The following is a 14,088-nucleotide window of genomic DNA, read 5'->3' as shown; positions in this document are numbered from 1 at the left end:
TGCTGAGGGCCGGAAGTGATATCATTAAACAGGTCATAAACCAAAAATAAGCACTTTTTCTCACTTAGGAATTCGTTAGCTGCAAATGACAGAAGAGAAAATACATAAATCTTTATCATATTTTAAGATATGGGAGAGCCCAATTTTTGTGTGGGCTGCCCTTTCAGCAGTAACACCTCAGCGCTGCTCAGCAGCTGAGAGCTTGAGGGCTGGGTAAAAAGTTTCCGGGGGCTGCATCTGGCCCCCGGGCCTTATGTTTGACACCCCTGGCTTAGTGAGTGCGTACTCAATGCACAATTAAACAACGGGAATGTGAGGTGGGGACCCAGCATAGAGCTGAACCCTTCACCAGCCCAGATTACACAGCAATGATGTTGGTTAATTGTCACTCAGTAACGATGAATTTCCTAAAAATTTCTTCTCAGTTCATTTCCTGTGTTCACTACTGCCTCATTGATTTGCTTTCTTCGTTTTCTTTATCTTCTCCCTCAGGCTTCTCTTCAGTGTGTTGCTTTCTCTCAGCTTCTCTACATCTTCAGTGTGTTGCAGTTCTCTACAGCTTCCTCCCCACCTCTACTGGTTTCCAACTGCCATTTCCCCCTTGCCCTTTCCCAATATTTAACGTTCCCTCATTCGTTTACTTTGCTTTCTGTAATATCAGTGTAGATATTACAAATAGTTGGAGGGGGCTTGTTCTCAAGGGGCAGCCAGCAGATAAGGGAAGAGTGAAGCAATATCATCCACCCACCAACATGCCTCTGCTTGTGTCTGGATGTGTTTATTTTGTGAGAACACTGAATTGGGAACCTCGTGTGTTCCACGTAACATGAGGTCCTGTCTTCAGAGTGCCAATGAGCATGTTGGGCATGGAGTAGCAAGATGGGGTGAATCTCTACATAAATCTCCACATGAAATGTTGACCTGCTTCAGCATGTTGTGTTCTCTGTCATGGGGAAGATCTCCACTTACAGGAGGACTTGCCAGTGCATTCTTGTTCTCCCCCCCCCATCTATCTTGTGTGTGTAGGTACAGACACTCCTACACCCATCTTGCACTCCTACACCCATCTTGAACAGGGCTGTTTACATTAGACCAGTGGTTCTCAAACTCTTTAGCATCAGGACCCACTTCTTAGAATGAGTCTGTTGGGACCCACTGGCAGTGATGTCATTAGCCTGGAAATGATGTCATGGCCGGAAGTGTTGTTATCAAGCAGAAAAACTTTTAACACCCCGTATGGCAAAATCAAATTTAAATAAGTAAATGAAATGTCTACAATAAGTTTAAACATTTATTTAGAATAAAGAGGAACCCTCCTATCCCCTTAAGCAGTTGCTGATCAGTTTAAAAAACATTCCTCAAACATCCCAAAGGCTGCAGTTCAATCCACACTTACTTGGGAGTAAACCCCATTGACTAAACAAAAGCTACATAGTAGCCTGTTAATAGGACAGATCTGTAACCTTTCCCCAAATGCAGTCACGTACCATGGGAGCATCAAGTCTAATATGTTAAAAATAAAATACACATTGAAATGAATGGAGACCCACCTGAAACTGGCTCATGACTCACCTGGTGGGTCCCAGCCTACAGTCTGAGAAATGCTGCTTTAGGCAATTTTAGGCAGATGCTGTTTTAGGCTGATGTATTCTTGAACTGAAAACACAATGCAGTAGCAAAAGCACAAGTCACCACCTCCAGTGTTTGAAAATTATTTGTCACTACCCACAGTCTGCATGACAATGAGAGGATAGGTCTCTGCCCCAATGGGTTTGCAATCTAGATATTGACATAAGGTGGATAAAGAAAAGGAGATGGCTGCAAAGTAAACAGGAGGAATAAGTATGTGATTGTTTCAGTGACATGTGCTTGGGCTGAGTAGCAGTATATAATGAGGACTAGAGCTAGCAGTTTTCTGGGAGACAATTTAACTAATTTCTGCCCAGCACACAAGTGCATACGTTTGATCCCTGTTGCGTATATGCAACGTTGGGCAGAAATGGCATAAAGCACAAGAGGCGGTGAGGGACAAAGCTGCCTGAAGGAGGAGGAGCCGTTCAAATGCCTGAGAATGATGGAAAACCCAGCGGGAGCTGGTTGTGGGTGGTTTGGGATGACCAAAAAGCATTCGGTACTTTGTTGAAAGCATTCTTGCACACCACTTATCTTCCAGGGCTGACTGACCTCTGCCATTGAAAACTGGTTCCGAACCGAACCTCTGAGCCTTTCCTGGATCAATTTAAGCCCTTCGGCCCAAAAAAATGGGGGGGGGGGATGAAAAACTGTTTATGATCTCAGAAGAGCAGGGTGGTTAGGCACTGCCCCAAAACACTGAGAACACCACCACTCTCTCAACACTGCAGCCAGACAAAGGTCGTCTCAAGCTACTGACTGGCCTCTTTCATCCAACATTAAAAAATATTTGCTAACCCAGTTTTAATTGAGGCGACCCAACAATTTGCTTATTGTGATCTTTTTCCTGTTTGGTTCCTCCACCCCTTCTTTAGCACAGCTGCACACTTCTGCACACACAGCTGGCGCTTGTGTCTTTTCAGAGTGATTTGCCCTAGAAAATGAAGACTTGCCAACCTGGTCGGCACAAAACAACAACAAAGAAACCCATTAATATTTTCAGGCCTTTATGTGCTTCGGAGTGACGGGTCTGCTGCAATGTCTCTGTAGGAGGAGGCCGGTAGAAGCCAGAGCAGAAGCAAAAATCTGATGTAGAGGTAGGTTTGCAGCCAAAAACAATTTATGTTGGCCAGAAGAAACAATGTTTGGAAAGGGTAAGGGGTGACTTGTGACAAGCTTAACCTTCAGCCACCTGCCTGCATTCTCATTGGGCCACTTCCTGTTGTCCCCTGTTGGACGGCTATTCCTTCTCTATGACTTGATTGTTCTGGTTTCTCAAGAGGCTCAGATTTGCAAGGTAAGCTGAAGATGGGAGCCCCCTTGCTTTTGTCCCCATCCCACCTCTCTCATTTTAAGTTCGCCTTCTGTTCTTTGCAAATGGCTGTTAAAAGCCAGTGTGGAGTGGTGGCTGAATGTTGAATCAAGAGTGATTCAAATCCTTGTTCAGTCATGAATCTTGCTGAGTAACCTTGTGCCACTTGGTCTCCTCTGCCTCCTATGCTGGTTGTGAGCAGAGCCGGCTTTAAGCCAATTGGGCCCCATGCCTAAGGGTCTTCCGCACTAGGGTAACCTACTCTAGGGCCCAATCCTATCCAATTTTCCAGCCCTGATGCAGCCTCAAGGTAAGGGAACAAACATTCCCTTACCTTGAGGAGACTTCAGTGTCCCCACCACTGCAGGGTGCAGAGCAAATGCCATTGGCATGGCTGCATCAGTGCTGGAAAGCTGGATAGGATTGGGCCCATAGTCTTGTCACACAGTACATTGCAACAGTTACTTAACATTGCAGGTTTTATAGAGAGCAGGGGCAACTTAAATTTTTAATCCTAATTATTAATTAATAGGGAATTAATTAGGAATTAATAATTAAGTTTAACTTTTAATTCCTTTAAAGGAATTAAAGGTCAGTCAGTGTGTGTGTTTTTAATGTTTATATTTTGAAATTGGCTATGAACTTGGGACCCCACAAAAAAGTTTCCATTTGGGCCCTACAGTGCCTAAGACTGGCCCTGGTTTTCAGGGCATGACCAAGAACATATGTTACAACTGTGTTGAAGCTAAGCAGATGGTGACTGCTTGGTTGGTGTGGTTGGTCTGTGGAACTCCTTGCCACATGATGTGGTGACGGCATCTGGCCTAGACGCCTTTAAAAGGGGATTGGACAAGTTTCTGGAGGAAAAATCCATTACGGGGTACAAGCCATGATGTGTATGCACAACCTCCTGATTTTAGAAATGGGCTATGTCAGAAGGCCAGATGCAAGGGAGGGCACCAGGATGCAGGTCTCTTGTTATCTGGTGTGCTCCCTGGGGCATTTGGTGGGCCGCTGTGAGATACAGGAAGCTGGACTAGATGGGCCTATGGCCTGATCCAGTGGGGCTGTTCTTATGTTCTTATGACTGCAGGTGGAAACTTACCTTGGGCTGCAGGATGGAAAAAAGTGGTGTGTGTGTTAATTTAAAAAAAATTGAGGGGAGAAGAACTACGTACATCTTGGATGAAGAGTGGTATAGACGTGAAATGATGTGAGGCTAACAAAAGGGGAAGGGGAGAACAGTGTAGGTTGCCACAAGTTCACTTTAAAGAAGGGTGGGATAAAAACATCCTAAATCAATTTGCCTTGCTGTGAGTTCAGTAGCACTGGAAAGCAGAAAGATGCAAGATAAATTGCTACTGTTGCTTATTTTTTTTCAAAAGGTGTCAACAGTAAAATAAGTCAACAACAGGGTACATGGAACTACTGATGAAAAGCTGGAAAAACCCTAAGAAGCTCAGAACTTTGACCTGTCTGGGCAACCCAATGTCAGCATCTGCTAAGTTACTGGAAGCACTTGTTCGTGGGGAGGGTGAGGCATCTGCAGTATTTCACAAGTGTTAACATCTGGAAGTAGATTATTAATGCAGAGTTAGCGCTGAGAATGCTCACCTCTGGGACATGGGAAAGGTGTGGGTAGTATCTTTGAAGATACTGGCTGTAGCTACAAAAAAAAAGGAAATGAAGATTTTGAATAACAGAGGCAATCAGAGTTAAATGTAAAATGGACATGAGCAAATTGCTACCTCAGCACAAAAGATTACACAAATTTTGCATACACACCTTTCTGATAATTGATATCAAATGGGACCAGTTTGACAGGTAACATAGGAGCTATTTATATGTCCCCCTCCATTGTGATGTTCAGCCACTGATGTTGGTGTTATTAATACCATTATGATCCTGCTGACTATCAGTCTAGCCTTAAGGATGTACTATGGCTTCATACTGGTGTCTAGCCTTCCCTCGGTCTCCTTTATGAATAAGCCCTTTAAACCACAGCACTGCTCCATTTCAATTTCCTAAGAAGTGCTGGCATCTGGACAGATTGCATTCCTTTGGACCCTGTGATGGAAAGAATGAGCTCAAGAACAAAGAGTCAAATGCTTAAGTCTGTACCCAGAAATCTGATCTTCAGGGAAGGCTATATGGGCTACTGGGTGCTTGGCTTCAAAGATGCAGACCTCAGCATCACAGACAAGAATACAGCATCATGTCCCTTATCTGAACAGCCTGAGGGATACCTAATATTTTTATATAGTAAGAAGGTGAAACCAGTGTTGATTAGAAATGTGCCACATATTCTCTAGTTTTGAATCATTTGCATGGAAGCTGTAGAAGTCCCACCCCCATAACTTAAATTGCACAAGGTTGTCATATTTGGTTGTGGTTAATGCCATTTTTCTTCTGACTGGTGCCTTGCTGGTTACTACTACTTCCTAAATAATTATGGATCACATGGTGATTGGGACGATACCAGATCCGATCAGATTTTATGATGCCAGATCAGATCAAATCTGCATACCAATCAGATTTTACTATATGATGTCATTTTCCTATATGAAGTCAATCTAAATAAATACATTTAAAAATGTGCAAATTATGCTGAAAAGTCACAGAAAAAAGGGGAACGCTTTTGATAGAGTTGAGCATTTTTCATGAAAAACTGTCAGTAGGTTTGACTCTGCTTTAGCTCAGATGTGTCCGGATGATTGGGGTAGGTAGCAATTTTCTAACATTTGATTTAAGAGTGACGAAAAACAAACCTATATGGAACATTGGTACAAGGAAAAATATACCAGTATGAGTATAATGGATATTAAAAACCACAACCTAGTCATCAAAAGGCAGCCCAACTAAACCAAGATTTATGTTGTTTTGAATAGATGCTTTGGTTTAGTGACTCTCCTGAGGCAGTGAGTTCTGCAGCTATAGGGCAGCTACCAACATCACTGTCCTAGGTATTTTGCTGTACATGTCTTATATACTAAATGTATTATTAAAAGGGCATGGGCACCTACTATTATCCAGGTCTAGCCACCCCCAAAGTCCAATGGAGAGGTGAAAAGCGTTGTGCCCCAAGGATCTGTCCTGGAACCCGTGCTTTTCAACCAGTTCATCAGTGACCTTGAGACAGAGCTAAGCAGCGAGATGGCCAACTTTGCAGATGACACCAAACCTTTCTAAGTGGTGAAGTTCAGAAGAGATTGTGAAGAGCTCCAGAAGGATCTCTCCAAACTGGGAGGCTGAGCAGCAAAATGGCAGACGCGTTTCAATGTAAGCAAAGTCATGCACGTTGGAGTAAAGAATCCAAATTTGATGCAGGGGTGTCTGGCAGGCTGGGGCAGAAGGCAGCTTCTGCTTGGGGATGGTCCCTGTTTGGGGCCCTTCAGGAGGCCTCAGGTTGGCTCAGGGGGAGGGGGTTAAGTCACCCTGGTCTTCCTCCCTGGCATAGCCCTTGAGACTGCAGGAGCTGTTGGAGATAAAACCTTCTGCCTCTCCAATCCTGGGTTTCTGCCCTCATCATGGGCCTCCTGTCAGTTATATAGGCTGCTTCCTTCTCCAACCCCACCCCTTCCTTACTGAGGAAGGCATAAAAGGGACCCTGCCCAGGGTCTCTCTTCCTGGTGTGCCTCCCTTGTAGCACCCTCTTCCCTGACCTCTTACTGGGCCAGGTCCTTCTGGTCTCCCACCTTCTCCCCAACACCAGGTGCTCCAGTCAGGGAGAGGTGCCTTGTCTGCAGGTCTCTCCCCGCGAGCTGGGAGGTTGTCGGGCAGACTTGCCTGCGCCAGGCTGCTCTCCCTCTTGCCTGGCCGAGCTGCCTTCCCCTTGTGCCTCCTTGGCCCCCTCGCCAGGTAAGTCTGGGTCTGGCGGGGAGGAGGGCATCCTGACATTTTACATATAGGCTAATGGGTTCTGAGCTGTCTGTGACAGATCAGGAGAGAGAACTTGGACAGCTCGATGAAAGTGTCAACCCAATGTGCAGCGGCAATGAAGAGGGCTAATTCCATGCTTGGGATAATTAGAAAAGGTTTTGAGAATAAGACGGCTAATATTGTAATGCCATTGTACAAATAGATGGTAAGGCCACACCTGGAGTATTGCGTCCAGTTCTGGTTGCCACATTATAGTAGAAATGGAAAATGTGCAGAAGAGAGCAACCGAAATGATTACTGGGCTGGGGCACCTTCCCAGTGAGAAAAGGCTGCAGAGTTTGGGCTTCCTCAGTCTAGAACAGGGGTGTCCAAAGTTTTTGGCAGGAGGGCCACATTGTCTCTCTGACATTGTGAGGGGCCGGGGGGGGGAAATAATTAATTTACATTTAAAATTTGAATAAATTTACGTAAGTTTACATAAATGAATATATTAAAGATGAAATATGAATGAATGAAGGTCTTGCAATAGCTCAAGGTCTATAAAAGGCCTTGCACAAAGCAAGGCTGGCCTTTCCTTTTCTGCAACTACTGCATCACAGACATGAAACAGCAAGCAGTGGAGGGAGCCCTCATCCCACAGCTCATGCGAGAGGTCAAGCAGTTGCCCTCACACTGAGAGCAGTTGCATTGGGCCAGAGGCTCATTGGAGACTGGGGGCTCCTTAAGGGCCACATTGAGAGACCTCGAGGGCCACAAGTGGCCCCAGGGATGGAGTTTGGGCACCCCTGGTCTAGAAAAGAGACACCTGAGAGGAGACATGATTTATTATTATTATTATTATTATTATTATTTTGATTGATTGATTGGACTTGTAATCTGCCTTTCTCCCCGAAGGGCACCCAAGGTGGCTAACAGCACTTAAAAACCATAAAATACATTAAATTATAAAATACAATAATAAAATAAATAATAAAACAGCAAGGCTAGCAGTGTTAAAACAAGCAGTATAAAAACAATTATTTAAAAAGCAGCCGTCATGCCCTCTATCAGGCATCAAATGCTTTCTGAAATAAGAAAGTCTTCAGGCCTCGCCGGAAGGTTAACAAAGAAGGAGCTGTTCGAATCTCGAAGGGGAGGGAATTCCACAGTACAGGAGCCACCACCGAGAAAGCCCTGTTTCTGGCCGCCATCCCCCTCACCTCTTTCAATGGCGGCACAGCCAACAGGGCCCCTCCTGATGACTGAAGGGGACAGGCCAGACTATATGGAAGAAGGCGATCTCTCAAGTACGCTGGTCCCAAGCTGTTTAGGGCTTTAAAGGTCAAAACCAGCACCTTGAATTGGGCCCAGAAACGAACAGGCAAGCCAGTGTAGCTGCCGCAGCAGCAACAACATATAAATTCATATGACATTGAGACGTATAAAATTATGCAGGGGATGGATAGAGTGGATAGAGACACTCTTTTCTTCTCGCATAACACCAGCACCAGGGGACAGCCACTGAAATTGAGTGTTGGGAGAGTTAGGACAGACAAAAGAAAATATTTCTTTACCCAGTGTATAATTAGTCTGCGAAACTCCTTGCCACAGGAAGTAGTGATGGCATCTTGCCTAGATGTCTTTAAGTGGAGATTGGACAAATTTCTGGAGGAAAATTTCATCATGGGTTACAAGTCATGGTAGGTATGTGCAAGCTCCTAGTTGCACATGAGGTAGGCTACCTCAGATTGCCAGATGCAAGGGAAGGCTCCAAGATGCAGATTGTGAATGTGTCTGGAAGCATTTGGTGGGTCACTGTGAGATACAGGAAGCTGGACTAGATGGGCCTTTAGCCTGATCCAACGGCGCTCTTCTTACGTTCTTATGTAGGATTGATATGAGAGTTTTATCTACAGATGTTGTGTTATACAGTACATTGCAGTGGAGAAACCAAATACCTCTTCAGTCTGTGTGAGAATGGAAACAGAAGCAGATTTTGAGAGGAGTGAAGGTGTTCTGAGCAAAGCCTAATTGCATTTATCCCTCTGTTGCTTCTGGCAAAACAGGTTTGGCAAGATTTCGAAGCACTTATGATTCGAGTTGTAGGTAGTCTTCTTGCGCCAGCAGTTATGATTTTCTAGCCCGGGGTGAGGGGGCAGAGAAATGGAGCAGGGATATGAAGAAAACAGATTGTGATCCTTTCGGAAAACCACCTACTGCTGGCTATCCACTGGCATTTATCTATTTAATATCCTGCTTTCCAGGTCATTGGTCCAAACACAGCTGACAGTTAAAACCTGCACAAAGATTCCATTTATATTAGGGCTATATGGTCCAGCAGCTTTTCTTGGCTCCTGGCTGTTAGTTCAGGATCCCACAGCAGTGGCCATTCCTTTAGGCCCTGGTGAGTGTTAGGTCAGTCTAGGTGCTACCTCCAGATTATTTTTCCAGGGATGTGCTGGAGTCACAGCACCAAGTGAGTCCCAAGCCTCTGCCCTCCTTGACTTGACTAGCAAACGAGTCATAAGGGAAGCCCTTCGCAACTCATCCAGAGCTGTTTTTTGAGTCGTTTAGACTTGAGTTTTTTTTAGTAATGAGTCAAGTCATAGAAATGACCAAAAAGAAAAAAAAAAAGCAAGCAAGCATACACAAAAACAGAGTCACAAGCACACACAAAAGCAAATATTGGCTCAAGTCTATTTGAGTCATTTCTGAGTCAGGGCCACAAGTCTTAAGGCAGGCCTGAGATTGGCATGTGTGACTTGAGTTTCCCACAAGTCATGAAGAACCCATTTTTTTCGCGACTCAAGTCAGAGTTTCAGACACAAGTTCTCATCCTGGCATTTTCCCAAACAATACTGGCCTAAGTGGACCTTGGTCTAATCCAGCAACCTAACCCAGAGTGCATACTCAGGATGACTTAACACAAAGCAGCTTATGGCGAGCAGCTTGCCATGAAAGTGGCTGGAGTTTTTTTGAATGTCCCAACTGAATATGCTTGCAAGTCCCTGGCCCCAAGCAATACCGTCCAGGCATGACAGATCTAACACTACCCAAACCACAACTGCATCCCAAGTACAAAACAAGAACTGAAAAAGCAGGCCAAGCTGGTGATCCCTTCTGCAAGTCACATGCACTCTATTAATGGATTATGCATTTGGAAGACATTCTAGAAAAACTTGACTCATTTTGTGGCTAGGGAGCACTGTGGCCAGGACTCAAGCCCAGTCCTCAGATTCATGGCAGAGGATACAACATGTGCACAGCAGATCAAAAAATTGAACTGAGCTATAAAATAGAGGTTAGGCCTCCTGCATGCAGTATACGTGCTGCACCACCACTGATCTGATTTGAGACAGGGTGGTCTAGCTGGCATGAGTGGGAAGTCTCAAGCCCATGTGGCTACAATTGTCCTTCCATCCACCACCAGCCAACCACAGATGAGGTGCTTACATAGAGCTGGTCCAAATTTGTGCTAGTCTAGCCTGGCCAAGCCACCCCTGCACCTGCCCCTAGAATCCTAGTGGATACCAGTCAAACAGAACTTGTTTGGCATTGCAGCAGCTATTTTAAGCTATATGCGTAAGGTTGATGCCATTCCCAGACACACCCCACAAACCTTTGGGTCTCTCCCCTGCTCTGTACACATGCATGCACAAAATAACAAATGTTAACAAAATTAAAAGGGAGGAGTAGAACTGGAGCAATGATGCAAAAACAGTCACCCAGTGACGGCGACCCAGTCTGCATTTAATGTTCTGCCCTCTCACTCTCAGTTCATTCTGAATGTACACACGGTTACTCTGAGGCCCAACTGAGGCCAGCAGCATGGGTAAATTGAGTTATGGCCTTAAAATATGTCCCAGAATAATTTGCAATGAGCAGGGGCTCTTCAGTAGGCAAACTGATGCAGAAAAGTTTTCCTGGGGCTATAAAGTTGGAGCACCATTGCAAAGGCGTCACTAGGGTTTGAGTCACCCGGTGCAAGAACTAATTGCATCACCCCCATGATGGACCTCCTTCTGTACCAGACCATACGGAATAAATTACAATATCATACACTCAGCCTAAATGCAGTGGCACCACTAGTGTTGGTGTCACCTCTAGTGACACCTTTGCAATGGTGCTCCAACTTTATAACTCCAGGGAAATTTTCTGCATCAGTTTGCCTACTGAAAAGCCCCTTCTCACTGCAAATTATTCTGGGACTTAATTAATCAATCAATTAATTAATTAATTAAAAACTTAGTAAAACTTATTAAAAAGATAGAACAATACAGCTCACCCAACATATTAGTAACCAACAAAAAACCAAGTGGTCAACTTGATGACGGTCACACAACTGGTAAGAGGTCTAGTATTAGCTCTGAAACTTGGAAATAAGTACTGAGCCATACTATCACCTTGTTGGTTCCCTGCTGTGTCATAGCAGCGCCTCATTAGTTTTTGGAACAATCAGTCTCATTGACTGGTTTTGAGTTAAAGAAATCCACTTTTTGTTACATAAGGCAGCTGTGTTTTCCTTTTCTGGTTATTTGGTTATAACATTTGATAGAATACAGATAGTTCAATGTAGTTTGTTTCATTACATTCTACATGAAATACCTTTCCAATGATTTATAACATGATAGTGTTAATTCATAAATACAAATTTTTCAGAGATTTTCAAAATTTTGGCCACTAGTGGTGTCAACCCCTGAGGGCTTACCTTACCCCTAGTAACTCCACTGCACCATTGGCCTAAAATCATTGGATGGACAGAGCCCCAAGATGTTCATATGGTTTTGGCCATCCATATTCAATACTGAACTCATGGAGGTCATGTAGGTGGGTCTTAATGGAAGCCTCATTCCCTCCCATTTTAGCCAATCATGTCTCCCTGCAGTGCGGAGTCAACCAAAGTCCTCCTGGTGCCTGAGGCTGCCCCTCTATCTAATCATCTATCTAATAGGGGGCTGCCCCTCTATCTAATTGTCAGCCTCTGCTCATCCCACTATCCAATGTGCTAGCTCAGTACTCTCTAGCTCTCTACATTTCCTCTTTGCCCTCCTCTTTCTTTTAAATCCAGGAGGTGAAAGGAGAAGGAAGTGGGGCAAGTGGGCTGAAAAACATTGGTGCTCCCCACCAGCTTGGAGCCTGAAGGGACCACTTCAGTTGGCCCAATGGATGAGCTGGCCCTGCTGTTGCCTTTTAAAACAATAGGCATTGTCCTCTTCTGCCCCCTCTACAATTCAAGCACTGTACAGATTTCCAATGCTCAGGACTTAAAACGGGGTACCACAAGCCCACATACAGAATTGCTGGCAACTGAACAGCAGTGTGAGCTGTCGGACTCTCATGCCTGCTTTGGACACACACACGTGAACCCAAGATTACACCTCCCCATTCACCTTCACAATGACTGCCTTGTTCTGCAGGCACAGGCCAGGGGCTGCCAGAGGGTGAGCAAGCAAGAAATAGGCAGCAGCCCTAAAAACAAGGGTTGGTAAGGGGTCTGCAGCAGCTGTCAGGCCTGAAGAGACTTCTCACCATGTGGTGGCTTATTCAGGGGTTGCTGTATGAACCAGTCTTCAGAATTTCTGCATAAAGCGTAATGATCTCCATTTTTGTGAGTGCAGGTGGTAAATTTCCTTAGAATCTGGACTCTGTAGATTTGGAGCAGCCTCGTATTTCTGTGGCTGGAGAAGCTTCTTAGATCTCTTGTTTCTCCTTAAATAAAGGAACACCAGAGAATAACATCTTGTTGTTTGTTCCCTTTGCACAGCCGTCCCTTTCCTCTGTGTTCCAACTGGGCTTTAAATTCTCCATTTTTTCCATTGGTTGGAACTGCTGTGTTCCTGTTGGGTCTGAAGTAGAAAACTAAAGTCATGCTAGAACACGCCTTTATGTTGTTGGGTTAGCAAGCAGTATGAAATGTAGTTTTGTCACATGCGGACAATGCGAAAAACAAGTCACTGGGGCAGTGGCATAGCTAGTCATCCTGGAGCCTAGTTTAAAATGATGGGGGCACCCATGTCACTCCCAGAAGTGACGTCACTTCTGGGTGTGATGTCACACCTATGGTTTTTTTAACTTAAAAATTTAAAAATAAAACATCTGCTGCCTCGGTCCATACCCAACCCCCCTCCTGCTTGAACCCCCAAGAGGCACAAGCAGTGATTGGAGCCTCTGGCCACTTGCTCCTCTTTCTCCACTGTCTCCTCCTGCTTGCCCCCAAGCCTGTGTGTTGCCCCCCAAGACCCCAGAGCAAAGGGAGCAAGTGGCCAGAGACTGTGATGCCCACTGCCCCTCTCGCAAACGGTTTTTTGCAGCACGTTTTTCCCAGCACTATTTGCAAGATACACAAGCGGCGATCATGGAGGGTGCAATTGCTTGGGCAAGTGGCCAGTCTGTTGCCCCCAGGCAGCCTGCAGCCCGGTGCAATTGCAACCCCTGAACCCCCACTAGCTATGCCACTGCACTTGGGCTGTGTTTGTTTCTCAGCTAGAAAATAGCCCCAAGTGACCCTACTAGCTTGTGTCTAGCACGATTCAAAAACAAACTGCAACCAACACAGAAAACGGTGTTGCATTCAAAAGTATATGTGATTTTTACCATGGAGATACAGTGGCTAGATCCTGTCCCCCATACAGAATCATTATAATGGAGATGGTCATGTTTTCTAGCATCACAGGAAGGATTGCCAGTGTGGCAAACATACTAGAAGGCAAAAAATGAACCCAACCTAGCGCTGGATGCTGAAAAAACGAACACAGCCTTGATTGACCAGCTCATTCCAAAACTTGGGAAGCTCATTTGAAAGAGTCCAGTGTGGTAGCAGAGATGCAAACTTCAGGGGAGGGGTGTGGCTCAGTAGTGGAGCATATACTTTGCATACAGAAGGACTGAGTTCAGCCGCAGGTAGGGCAGAGGAAAATTCCTCTGAAACTCTGTGGAGCAGCTGCCAGCCTATACAGCCAGACAGTACTTAGATGGAGCAATGGTCTGATTCAGTCCCCTGAGGGCTGGGGATAAGAATAGGCCCTCAGTTTGGCTGTACTTGTCGTAAGAGGCAACTGAACAGCCACCGGGTAGATGGGACTCCTTAGCCTGGGAAGGCAGCTCATCTGAGAGAAGGAAAACTCTGATCCCAAACCTCCACTGCCTTGTGGCTACATCCAGTTATGGAAAAGGCTTCAGGAGTCAACCTCAAGGCAAAATCCGGAGCCGGAGTCCCTGAGGCAGTTCATGGCTGAACACAGTCACGTTCTGGCAACTCCTGCGACGCCGCTGGAACCAACCGTATT

Source organism: Tiliqua scincoides, chromosome 1 (assembly GCF_035046505.1).
Source record: "Tiliqua scincoides isolate rTilSci1 chromosome 1, rTilSci1.hap2, whole genome shotgun sequence".
Classification (NCBI taxonomy): domain Eukaryota; kingdom Metazoa; phylum Chordata; class Lepidosauria; order Squamata; family Scincidae; genus Tiliqua; species Tiliqua scincoides.
Note: the sequence above shows the minus strand (reverse complement) of the source record.